This window comes from Peromyscus eremicus, chromosome 8a (genome assembly GCF_949786415.1).
Source record: "Peromyscus eremicus chromosome 8a, PerEre_H2_v1, whole genome shotgun sequence".
NCBI lineage: Eukaryota > Metazoa > Chordata > Mammalia > Rodentia > Cricetidae > Peromyscus > Peromyscus eremicus.
In genome coordinates this window covers 82753647-82764952 of record NC_081423.1, presented here as the reverse complement: position 1 = coordinate 82764952, position 11306 = coordinate 82753647, and the positions used below count along the sequence as shown (strand labels likewise).

The following is an 11306-nucleotide window of genomic DNA, read 5'->3' as shown; positions in this document are numbered from 1 at the left end:
AAAGTGGCCTTGGGGACGAGACTTATTTCCACCCTAGGTGAAGGAAACAGCCCCACCTCTGGAGACCCCAAGGTGAGAGCCCAGGTTGGAGCCATGGCCTGGAGCCTCTGTGGGAAGAGGGCCTATCAGCTCTCATCCCTGCCGCCCCTTCCCAGTTTCTCACCTGCAGAGCTGGTGGATGGATGTCTGTAGTGGCGGCTGGGTCAGCTCTGCTCAGCATGCTGCTCCAGGCCTGCCTTATAAAGCCCTCATGGTCCCTCCCAAGCCCTCCTTCCAGGTGAGGCCAGACCCCCCCCACAGCAAGAGAAATGGGCGTGGAGTGTAGGTACAACCTGTCACCCCGCCCCACCCTGTCACGGAGCTGTCAATCAGTTTTTCATTCAGGATGTGGGGGAAAAGGAAGGGCTGAAACAGGGAGGGGACAGACAGGAGACAGACTCACTGGGTCCCAGAACAGCTCATTCTACTGTATCCCTTGGGTCACAGGCTTCCTATTCTTCTATTGGACTTCATCCCATGGGGAAGGGAGGGGAGGGGAGGGGAGGGGAGGGGAGGGGAGGGGAGAGGAGGGGAGGGGGTAGAAGAAGAGAATGCACCAAATGACCTAAGATTCAGAGGTCCCCATATGTTGATGCTTGATGGACAGGTAGTTTGTGAATAGAGAGTGACTTATTGATCCCTGTCCCCTCCACTGCGCTTTTGAAAACAGGATGTGTTGCAGTTATCAGGAGCAATGGGGCATGGACTGATGGGTTTGCTCTTTCTGCTGAGAGCGTCATGTTGGTTGCCTTGGAACCCCTTTATGCTTCCTTTACTGTGGAGAACCCTCAGCCTCTCCTGTCTCCCTGTGCTTTCTATGTTGGGCTGGATCGGCCCACCCCTCCTGTACCCTCTCCCTGGATCTGCTGCCTAATCAGGCCCCTTGTCAGCTCCCTACCCAGAGCCAGTTCCTTGAGGGTCTTGCATTTCAAGACTCCTCCATTTTGCTTTCAGGGGTAGATGGTGATTTGTATAAGAAATTAATAACTTTGCAACATAAAAACACATCTTAAAATAGTGAACAAAGGCATTTTTCAAAGATGCACCAGAAAAGAAAATGATACATTTCTTGGTTTATTTGATAAATTCCTGCCTGAATGTGGTTTTCAAGGTTATAACAGGCTCTAGGCTGTTTTGATTTCTTTTTCATAGCTGAGATTAGACAATTGCTTTTGTTCGTGCGTCATTGGGCCCCCTTTCTTGTCTCGGGGAGCTTTGATGTCCCTTGGGTCTTGTATAAGGGCAGTGGTACCCACGCTCACAGCCAGCCTTGCTGAGAATTAACAGGTGATGAAGGATGCAGGCTGCACTGTGTCCATGGCAACCAGCACCCGAATGTTCTAGTGAATAACCACTCTAATCCAGAGCAGGGCACGATGACTCAGCAGATGGAATAAGTAAAAAATAATAAATGACAAAACCCAGCGCAGGCATTGACAGTAATTAATTGAATCACAAAACATCTCAGAGATGGAAGGAATCGGAGGGGGTTGGGAGAAAGGACAGGGTGAGAGCAGCTCTTCCTGCGTCCTAGGGGATGGAGATACTGGTGTTGCTATGGTAACTGGAAATTACAAGCCTTCCAAAGAGCCAGGTTGATTTCTGCCTGTGGATCAGGTTGTGCCCCTGGCTGTTCTTCCCCCAGCTAGAGGGATGGCAATTATTATAAACAGCAGCTCGTCTCCTCTTCAGCAGTGGTGACTGTCACTGTGGGCATGGCAAAGTGTGCATAATAAGGGTCCTCTTCAAAGATGAGAGGCATAGCCCTCTCCCGCGGGAGTTTGTCCTACATGTCCTGCTCACAAAGGCTGGTGGTTTGAAAAAAAGATTTCCAGCTCCCCCCTCACCTCCCATTTTCTAGGTGTTGAGATGTTTTCTCTTCCCAACAGTGAGGGAAATGACTTGAGGGCGGGTCTTGGGATGGTGAGGGCATAAAGCACTTTGCACATCACCCATGGAAATGTAATACATTTTGTCACTTTTCCCCCTTTGCCTACTCTGAACTTCAGTTAGCCTTCTCTGTGAAATGGGATTCGTTCACCCCTGCCTCACAGGGCAGGGGTGGAGGGGAACAGGACTGTGAGAAGGCCCATGCACACACTTAGCACGCTTGGGAGTGCCCTCCTCCAGGTCCTAGTGGGGGGTAAGTCCCATCAAAGCATCAATTTGTGACTCCAAGGTTGTCTGTCCTTCAAGAGCAAGCCCTATTTAATTGCCACTGGAGGAGGCAGCCGGAATGAAGTCTCTGGAGGCTGAGCCTCCCAAAGGCCATTACGTACCACTGTGCAGGTGGCCAAGGGTGGAAACCCACACTGACCTGCTGGGTGACCTCAGAGTCCACTTTGTGGGCCTGTGAATTTGCAAACCAGACCCTGAGACTTAGGCCCTCTCCATGACCCCTGTCCCTGTCATCACAATATGACAATGGCTGTGCCAGGCAGGTAAGCCCTCTACAGGAACGAATGTAGTTACTCTCCGCCATGATCCTTGGACCTAAGTGTCATTGTGACTATTCTCCAATGAAGAAACTGAGGCCCATGTCGAGGAGCACTCTCCAGCCTGAATCCATGCACATAAAGAGGGGCTGGGCTGGAGCTCCTCCTAGCAGGGATGTGGGAGGCAGAATGATGGTTTCCCTGAATATGTCCATAGGCCAATCCTCAGAACCCATTGCAAAAGATGTCACTGAAACCAGAAACTCAGTCTAGATCACCTATCTGACTGGACCTGGTTTAGCCACACAGTCCTACAAAGCAGAGACCTCAGAAGTCCTAAGAAAGATCCCATGAGCAGCTGCTGATGTGGCCAGAAGATTCTACAAGGACGAATGCCTGAATTTGGAGATTATGGAGAGTAAAAATGTCTCCAAGAATAAGCCAGATGTGATGGTGCATGCCTTTAATCCCATCACTATGAGACAGAGGCAGGAGGATCTCTGAGTCTAGGCTACTCTGGTCTACAGCTAGGACTACATAGAGGGAAAAAAATGTTGCAAACAAAGGCTAAATTATCTTGGGTTATTTTTTTATGTGAGCCGATCAAACCTGTGTCCTCTTCAAGAGCAGTTAAGAGCTCTTAAACACAGGGTCTTTTTTCCAGACCAGGGTACTTTTTTTTTTTTTAATTTATTTTTATTTTTAAAATTTTTTTTTTGGTTTTTTGAGACAGGGTTTCTCTGTGTAGCTTTGGAGCCTGTCCTGGAACTCACTTGGTAGCCCAGGCTGGCCTCAAACTCACAGAGATCCGCCTGGTTCTGCCTCCCGAGTGCTAAGATTAAAGGCGTGCGCCACCACCGCCCCCTCCTTTTTTTTAAAGATTTATTTATTAAGTACACAGAAGAGGGTGCCAGATCTCATTACAGATGGTTGTGAGCCACCATGTGGGTGCTGGGAATTAACTCAGGACCTCTGGAAGAGCAGTCAGTGCTCTTAACCTCTGAGCCATCTCTCCAGCCCGATAAGTAAATTTTCTTTCTGTAGCCTTGGCTGTCCTGGAACTTGCTCTGTAGACCAGGTTGGCCTCGAACTCTTATAGGTCTGTCTGCCTCTGCTTCCCAAGTGCTGGGACTAAAGGCAACCACCACAACACCCAGCTTTAAATGACGTATTTATTTGTTTTGGTTTTTTTTTGGGTGGGTGTATGTGGCTATGGCTTGTGAATGGAGGTCAGAGGACAACTTGTGAAAGTCAGTTCTCTCCTTCCTCCATGTGAGTCATGGGGCTTAAACTCAGGTAGTCAGGCTTGGCAGCAAACACCTTAACCTTCTTGCTGGCCAACGGGACGTGTTCTTGACTTTTCAAATATTTTAAATCTGGCTGGAAACGTAGATCAGTAGTAGAGTGCTTATGCAGCATGCATAAACCCCAGGTTTTATCCCTAGCACCACAAGAAAACACGAAAAAAAAAACCACCCAGACCCCAAATATTCCAAATTTATTCTCATTATGGAGCACTAGCTTAGAGCGCAGGTCCGGGTAACAAGGCCCTCTCTCGGATAAGAGGTAAATATGTCTAGTACTTTCCTTGTCTGGATGAGTGGAGAGTCCAGTGGCACAGAAACAGCCACTATTTTCAGAGTACTCCAGTAGGGTGAATGTTCCCTGGAGACGGGGCTCCAGTTGCAATCCCCCGCAGCGCCTGGCCCGCTCCTGCCCACCCACACAACCTGAACCATTATTGATGAGCTAAAACCGCTGTCAGACAGGCCGATGCCTCAGCTTCCTAATTGGTTCTTAATAGCGGAAAGGGAAAGGTTGGCGGTGACTCAACCTCGCCCGCCCGGCAGCTGGGGCTCTGAGGGTGTGATGGGACTAAGAGCGACACCTGTGAGGTGTTCCTGTCAATATGGGCATCTTGCCCTCTGACTGGGAGTGGCAGGGTCTCAGGGGTGGCAGCCTGGATGTTGTTCTTAGGCAGAGTTAGAGATGCTCCCTTTGTGCCCACCGTCAGAGAGGGCATGGATGCCTCCATTCCTTCGTGAGCTTCTCCTGGGCTCCCCCTCCCCTCTCACCCAGCCTGTGCCTCTGAGGTTCCACTTCTCGGGCAAGGCTTCACATGTTTATTGTTTGGGGATTTTGCAGACCCTGGGGGTGAGGCCGGGCATGCAGACAGGGGTCTACATGCAGGATGAGCATTTGGGTGAGTGAAGAGACTAGGCAAAGGACACTTTGGACCTCCAGGCTCAGGTTCCCGAGCTGGCCTTAAGGCAAGGCACTTGAACATTCTGGGTCTTAGTTTTCCTACCTGTGAAGCAAGGTGGTATATGCACGGTTGTCCTTGGCATCCTTGGCTACCCAAATCTGAGGATGCTGAATTGCCTTATATAAAGTGGTACAGTATTTGCCTTTAACCTGAACACATCCTAGCATATGCCTTGTTTTTTTTTTTATTATTTTTTTTAAATTATTTTTTTTTTCTAAAAAATTTTAACTACATTTTTTTTTTTTTTTTTTTTTTTTTTTTGGTTTTTCAAGACAGGGTTTCCCTGTGTAGCTTTGCGCCTTTCCTGGAAATCGCTTTGGAGACCAGGCTGGCCTCAAACTCACAGAGATCCGCCTGCCTCTGCCTCCCGAGTGCTGGGATTAAAGGCGTGAGCCACCACCGCCCGGCTTAACTACATTTTTGAGGTTTATTTTTGTGTGCATGTGTGTGGTCATGGGTGCCCATGGTGAGGAGCAGAGGTCAGAGGGCAGCTTGTAAGGAATCACCTCTCTCCTTTCACCCTGTAGGTCCTAGGGGCTGAATTCAGGTTATCAGACTTGGCAACAAGTGTCTTTAGCTAGTGAACCACCCCACAAACTTTAAAAATTATTTGTTTATTTTTATATATGTGCATGTTTTACCTACGTGTGTATCTGTGCACCACATGCATGCCTGATACTGTGGAGGCTGGAGGAGGGCATCAGATGCTCTCAAATTGGAGCTACAGACAGTTATGAGCTGCCATGTGGGTGCTGGGAACCAAACCTAGGTCCTCTGAAGAGCACCCAGCACTCTGAACTACTGAGCTATCTCTCTAGACCCAGACTCTTTGTTTTTCTTCAGAGAGGGTCTCATTGTACAACCCTGGCTGGCCACGTAAACCTTGGCTTTCCAGGAACTTGCTCTGTAGACCAGGCCGGCCTCAAACTCATGGAGATCCACCTGTGTCTACCTTCTGAGTGCTGGTGTGAAAGGCATGCACCACCATACCCATCTTATGAGGCAGTCTTAGGCTAGTCTCAAACTCTCTACTTAGATGAGAATGACATTGAACTCCTGATCCTTCTGCTTCTACTCCCGAGGGGCTGGGATTAAAGGTGGGCTCCACCACGTCCAGCTTTGCTGTACACTTTAATGCATCTTTAGGTCACTTAAGGAATCTAACACAGCCTAAGTGCCAGGTGCAGTGGTGTACACAGGTGACCCAGGCTCTCAGGGGGCTGGTGTAGAAGGAGTGACAGTTTGAGGCCAGCCTGAGCTACATAGCAAGATTCTGTCTTCTTTTCTTTGTTTTGTTTTGTTTTGCTTTTCATTCTTTTTGAGACAGGGTCAGTTATTGGTGAAATTATTAAGGCTGCTCCACGTAGTTAAAAGGGAGGTTTATTTTGTGGGATAACTTACAAGTGAAGGGATAGGCTACAGGGTCTGGGAAAGGCGTGGCGCAGTCCGGCGGTGTTCTCTGGAGAACTCTGCTCGGTCTACCTCCTGGGTCCAGGGTCCAAGAACCAAGAGCGCTGGCGCATCCGGATCTCAGGTCTTCAGGGTCCTTCTCTTGGCCCCGCCTTGTAGGCGTGACAGTTACCAAAGCCTCAATGGGGGTTGGAACTTCCAGATCAAAGCTGGAATGGCTACCCACTACAGTCAATCTCACTACATAGCTCTGGCTGTCTTTAACTCACAGAGATCCGCCTGCCTCTGCCTTTCTGGCTGTCTTTAACTCATAGAGATCTGCCTGCCTTTGCCCTCCAAGTGCTGGGATCAGAGGCATGCACCACCATCTCTAGTGTAAGATCCTGTCTTTAAAAATGTGTGTGTGTGGGGGGGAGCGGTGGAGAAATGGCTCAGTGTTTAAGAGCACCTACTACTCTTGCAGAGGACCTGAGTGTGACTCCTACATCCATGTCTGGCAGCACTTGGGAATCCAACAGACTCTGGCCTCTGTGGACACCCACATTCATATGTATGTACATGATGCCCCCCAAAATACACATAATAAAAAACAAAATAAAAAATTCAAACATAAAGAAAAAAAGAGGGGGCTGGAGACATGGCTCAGTGGTTAAGTACTTACTGCTCTTCCAGAAGAGAGGGGCTACTTACAGGAACAGGCATGACTCAAGGGCAGCTGCATCACTGAAAACCCATCCAAGTACAATGACTCATGAGAACTGGAAGCTTGAAATTCACTGAACAACTTAGAGGCAGCTCAATAGGTCCGAGCTGTCTTCCAGGTAGCTTAACAGGTCAGCCTTTTCCAGCCTCAGCTGGTCTGATGCTTTTTAGAGCTTCTTACTGGTTGTCTAACCTTCGGAGGGAGGAGGCTTGTATACCTGGTCAGTTTCAGGAACTTCCTGAGGCTTCTCAGTTGTTTACTTCCTGAAATTTTTGGTTGGTTGGTTGTTTGTTTGAGGCAGGGATTCTTTTTGTAGTCCTGGCTGTCCTGGAACTTGCTCTATAGTCCAGGCTTGCCTCAAACTCACAGAGATTTCCCTGCCTCTGTCTCCCAAGTGCTGAGATTAAAGGTGTACACCACCACCGCCTGGCTCTCTTTTTGATTTCTTAAGTATAGAAGACCCTTAGTTTGATTCCTAGTACCCACATTGGCTATCTTACACCTGCCTGTAACTCCAGCTTCAGAGGATCTGAAGTCCTCTTTTGGCCTTCTTGGACACTCACACACATATGCATAAATTAAACAGAAAGTTTTAAAATAACGTCTGGGGAAGGCATTCATGGGGCCTCATCCCTCCCTGAGGATTTACTATGAAGTTATCACTTAGTGGGAGAGGAAGAGATCCATTTGGCTGTAAACTCCACGAATGAAATTCATTAGGTCGTGTGTCCCTCTCCACATCTGCCACTGGAAAAGGGAAGAAAAGTCGAAGTGGGGGCTAATTGGGAAGAGGAAGATGGTCAGTGGTAGCTCGAGAGGAGACAACAGAGAATAAGGGGTATGTGAACATAATCAAAATATATATATTTAAGAAGATGTCATGGAGATGCAGGGACATGGAGGAGAGAAGGGAAACTCTGGTTGGGATGTAATACATGAGAGAAAAATGAATGAATAAACAAATAAATAAGAAAGTGCCATAATGGTGCTAGGCAGTGGTGGCACACGCCTTTAACTCCAGCACTGGGAAGGCAGAGGCAGGCGGATCTGTAGGTGGACATTTTCTGTCCTGCCAACCAGCTCCCAAATCACAACATGGAGACTTATATTAATTACGAAAACTCCGCCGAGAGCTTAGGCTTGTCCCACTAGCTCTTATAACTTCAATTTACTCACTTTAAAAATTACTTTCTGCCTTGTAGCTTTATTACCTTTACCTGCTCATGTTGCTTTCTTTCTCCCTCCATGTCTGGCTGACGACTCCTCCTGACTCCACCCTTCTACCCAGCATCCTCTGTGCCTGGAAATCCTGCCTAGCTATTGGCCATTCAGCTCTTTATTAAACCAAAATGAGTGACACATCTTCACAGTGTACAAAAAGATTATTCCACAACAAGGATCTCTGCGAGTTCAAGGCCAGCCTGGTCTACAGAGTGAGTTCCAGGACAGCCAGGGCTACACAGAGAAACCCTGTTTCGAACCGCCCAGGGGGAAAAAAGCCATAATGAAATCTTTTATTATGTATAATTAATATATACTAATAAATACAATTTGGCAGGGCATGGTGGCACACGCCTTCTATTCTAGCACTCAGGAGGCAGAGGCAGGTAGAACTCTATGAGTTCTAGGCCAGCCTGGTCTGTATAATGAGACCTTGTCTCAAAGAGAATAATTTTAATGCCTTAAATGGGAAAATTAGTTGAAAAGCACCTCTATGGCTGGAGTCCTTTTTCAGAGCAGTTCAGAGATGGATGAGGAAGTGAGGCTTAGCCAGGTTTATTCCCCACAGGTGAGAGATGAGGGAGCTGAGCTGCGAATCCAGGTCTTCTTGGAGTTCACGGATGGCTGTCTCTCTTGGCTCTCAGCCCCACCTCCCATCTCCTCTCTAGAAGCCCCGCTCCTGCTTAGTCCAGCTGTGCTGTGACCTCTGGTTCCTCCACCTCTGGCTGCTGGCTTACCTACTGTCTGTTTATCCAACAGGCCTATCATTTCAGCTATAGGGGTACACTTGGGTTGCTGCCCCTGTCCTGCTCAGGACCTGAGAGCCTGTTTTTCACTTCCTGGCAGAGGCCACCACCATCCCTTCTTCAGCTCCTGTCTCTCTCTTCCAGTAAAACCCAGCCAGAGAAAATTCCAGAAGTAGCCATTATATTCAACTGCAAATTATCTGCCGCTGGATTGTTGCCTGGCAACCTAAGGGAATGGGCTCCTCTTCACTCCCAAGGTCAGCTGACATCAGTGCCTGAACGGGCAGTTGTCTGAGCCCACTTTGTCCTTTTCTCTGTCACTGAACAGCCTGTCAGCCTGTTCAAGGTCAGCTTCTCTTCAAGACCCTTCGCCTCAGACTCTGCTGCTGGCTTAGAAGCCACGTGACTTCACTGTCATTCATTTACTTTTCTATTATTCAATGTTATCATCATCATCATCATCATCATCATTATTATTATTAAAGATAGTGTTTCTGTGTAGCCTTGGCTGTCCTGGAACTCTGTAGACCAGGCTGGCCTCAAACTCAGAGATTCACTTGACTCTTCCTTCCAGGTGCTGGGATTGAAGGCGTGCATCACCACTGCCTGGCTCTTACTACTTTTTAAAATTTTATTTTATTTTTTGTTGTGTTTTTCGAGGCAGGGTTTCTATGTGTAGTTTTGGTGCCTGTCCTGGATCTCATTCTGTAGACCAGGCTGGCCTCGAACTCACAGAGATCCACCTGGCTCTGCCTCTTGAGTGCTGGGATTAAAGGCATGTGCCACTGCTGCCCGGCACTATTATTATTGACAGGATCCCATGTAGTCTAGGCTGGCTTTGAACTTGGTGGTATGTATCTGTGGATGACCTTGAACTTCTGCTCTGTGGAAGACCAGCTCCCACATTTATTTACCCCAGTGACTCTTGAGGAATGAGAGATAGAGACGTAGGTAGAAATAAAGAGGGGAGAGAAACACAGGATAGCTTTGGGGTGGACCTGTATCCTTATCCACTGGCCCTGAACTTTATTCCAAAGGGCTAGTTATAACAATGCCAAGGGGAGGGGCAAGGGACCTCCCCCTTGCTAGTTACGGCCAAGTGTAGACCCTTCCAAACACCTGTACTCAGGCCAGTGGTCCAATCAACCTCGTATGCAGTCCTGCTGGGTACAGCCGCTAGGAGACCTAGATGGGCTCCAACACTGCTATTCCTGTCTGTACCTTTTCAAGCGCCAGGATTATGGGCTATGCTATGCCACTACTCCTGGTTTAATAGCATTATGCTACCTCTGGGGACACAAGGTTGATCAGAGGGCCTGCGTTCCTTTCCCCTGGAGAGGTGACATGTGATGGGAGTTTATAGATCATGGATGGTGGATGGAAACTCAGTAGGGAAGCCATCTCCCTCCATTTGGACCTCGCACCTTCTCCTCCATGCCAGGCTTTTGGTGACTAACAATTTTTCTGCTTCTCACTCCCACAATAATGGTAATTGTAGAGAGGTTTGGTACCTGCGTGAGCACTGGCAGGCATTACGTTCTCTAATCCTTACTACAGCCCCCAGAGGAGGACAGTACTGTGGCTTGAGTTTATGGGCGAAGGAACTGAGGCCAGGTAAGGTTCATGATCGCTATGAGAAGGAAGGAAGGGAGCAATCTACTGTTGGGTCTACCTGTCTCTGAATATGCTAGTTGACTGTGTCGAAAATGCAAGACCATGACCTTTTTTTGGACCGTTTCTCAGGGTTGTGTGTACAGAGCACAGTATGAGGGATGTAATGTCTCTCCCTGGAACAAAAAAGTAGATTTGCGTTCTGTAGAAGCTGTTGATTCTCTGAGCTCAAAGTTGCTCAACTTCAATGAAACGATAGCATCTTTAGTATCCATTTGAGTCCCTATTGTGTCCCGCCCCCCTCCCCTAGAACTTGAGGGGACAGGGGGAATTATGTAAATCACACCACTGGTTATGTTGTAGGCAACAGAATTATTTGTCTCTGACCCAAGAGTCTTTTATTAAGATTTTAAAATTTATTTTTATTTTAGATTTATTTTATATTGTGTATATGAATAATTTTTGCTGTATGCATGTATGTGCAGCATTTATGAGCCTGTTGGATCCCCTGGAACTGGGTTTAGGGAGAGATGATTGTGAGCCAGCCAGTCTGTGGGTGCTGGGAATCCAACCCAGTCCTCTGCAAGAGCAACATGCACTCTTAACTACTGAGCCATCTCTCCAACCCTATTTTTATTTTTTGAGACAGGATGTCACCTAGCCCAGGCTGACCTCAAACTCACTATGTAACCAAGGATAACTTTGAACTTCTGATATTCCTGCTTCCACTTCCTAAGTGCTGCTATTATAGACGCTCAGTCTGTGTGGTGCTGGGGATTGGATTCAGGATTTCATTTAAGCTAGGACATCAGTCTACCAACTGTATTATATCCTCAACCTCTGACCCAGGAGTCCAGTATCTTCTGTTGGTAAAG

At 47.8% G+C, this 11306-nt stretch overlaps 1 protein-coding gene across 1 annotated transcript in view; it reads right to left on the bottom strand.

Moving 5' to 3' along the window:
• Positions 1-273, bottom strand: part of Gast (gastrin) — a 3211-nt gene extending 2938 nt beyond the window's left edge. The window contains exon 1 of the mRNA XM_059269726.1: positions 164-273. The gene's annotated coding sequence lies outside the window, so the exon portion shown is untranslated. The remainder of the gene's footprint in view (positions 1-163) is intronic.
• Between the last annotated feature and the right edge of the window lie 11033 nt (positions 274-11306).